Source organism: Phytophthora parasitica, assembly GCF_000247585.1.
Source record: "Phytophthora parasitica INRA-310 unplaced genomic scaffold supercont2.3, whole genome shotgun sequence".
Taxonomy (NCBI): domain Eukaryota; phylum Oomycota; class Peronosporomycetes; order Peronosporales; family Peronosporaceae; genus Phytophthora; species Phytophthora nicotianae.
In genome coordinates, this window is record NW_008648989.1 from 2,449,221 (window position 1) to 2,451,118 (window position 1,898).

Genomic DNA, 1,898 nt, shown 5'->3' on the forward strand with positions numbered 1-1,898 from the left:
GCATACACACTTCACAACCTTTAACATACTTAGCAATATCACGCACCATGTGAGTCCAATAGTAATGGGATTCCACTAGTCGGCAAGTTCTGTCGATGCCAGGGTGTCCATATACAGGACTGTCGTGAAATTGTGCGAGAACGTTATCCAGTAGTTCCTTACAACGCGGCAGTACAAGTCGTGGTTCCACGTGATGACCTGCTCGAAAGTATAGTTTCCCGTCGTGCATTGAGTACCATTCAATCTGCCGTGGTAGTGCTCCATCGTTATCTCCAGTGGAATCAGTAGACTTAGTTTGAGATGTATCCAATACACGAAGCAAAGCAGCTGTGGTTGCGTCTTCGTTGTATCTCTTCATAGCTTCTTTCACTGTTGACGACAGTGAGGTAGCTACACGCTCCTGCAACTGCTTTCGGGTTGAAATGGCAGCTAGTGTTACCGATTTCTCCCCTACTTGGAAGTCAGGCCGTCGAGAAATGCTATCAGCTACATCGTTTGTTGCTCCTTTGATATAGCGAATTTCAACTTGATATTCGGCTAGCTCGTCGTACCACCTGGCTATTCGACGTGAAATCGATTTCTGCTTGAACACAGTCTCCAAGCTTTTGTGGTCTGTTTCTACGATGAAAGGTCTGTCCAGCAAGTACACTCGCCATTGGCGAAGTCCAAACAAAATTGCCAGCAGCTCCTTTTCTCTGATAGAATAGTTCAATTCAGCCGCTTTGTACTTACGACCACCAAATGCAATTGGTTGTTCGAATTCAACCTCATTCTGGACTTCCTTTTGGAACAGCACGCCACCCATGGCAAAATCTGATGCATTCATTCGTAAATAGAAGTCTTTGCTGAAATCCGGTAGAGCTAGTATTGGTGTTTGCCCAACCTTTGCTTTCAAACGCTCGAAGTGGCCTTCTAGATCAGTGGTCCACGTTAGCTTTGAGTTCCGTGTCTTCAACATCTCAAATAAGGGTCCTGCGTCATCCGCAAAGTTCTTGCAGAAGCGTTGGACATAGGTGACAGTACCTAAGAACGATTGCATCTCGCGCTTAGTCATCGGTTGAGGCCACTCTTGGATTACACGGACCTTGTCAGGGTTAATCCTAACTCCATCTCGTCCGACATTGTATGACGACAGGGAAGTAGCATAGTCCTCAAAAGAAACATGAACACACATACGTCTGGTCAAAAATATAAAAAAAATCAAAGTTTAGTAAGAAAAGCCAGAATCAAAGTTAGCTTTAAAAGTACCAATATATTCACGGAGTACTCTTGCTTGGTCTTTGAGGATTTCAAATGAACTAACTCGTCCTGGATCCACCGAGCTTCATACGAAAGCGTGCCGCTCTTGAAAAGGTCGTATTCCGTCCGAATTATTTCAAACACGTAGGGGCTCACAATAGCCGCAAAATGAAGCTGCATCTCATCCGCTCCCCGGTACCGACGTGATCCCAAAACGTTGAACTGCGATGAATATTCCAACTCAGCTGTCGACCGAAGGAAATGCAAGGTTTCCACACACTCGTCTAGCTCCATTTCTGGTTTCAGAATTTCTTTCAGGGCACCCCACGCGGATTCGAGGCTAAAAACAGCAACATAAGATAAATGAATAAAACTAGCTTAGTTTGTAAAATAATCCATCAAACTATACGTACCGATTGTTGGTGTTGTTGCTGAGATGGGCTATGTTCCCCCACTTGTACAGAGTCCACATCTCCTTTCAGGAATCCCAATTGCGAATGAAATAGTCAAGGAGGGGGATGCTTGGGCTTTGGAAGGTCATCGAAACCGTCCAAAATGTAGTACATGTATCGAAGTCCTCGATCGTAGTCAGCTCCATTCTTCGCTTTTACCATCATATCGACTGCGTCTTCCACGCGATCCACGTCCGCTGTAGCACG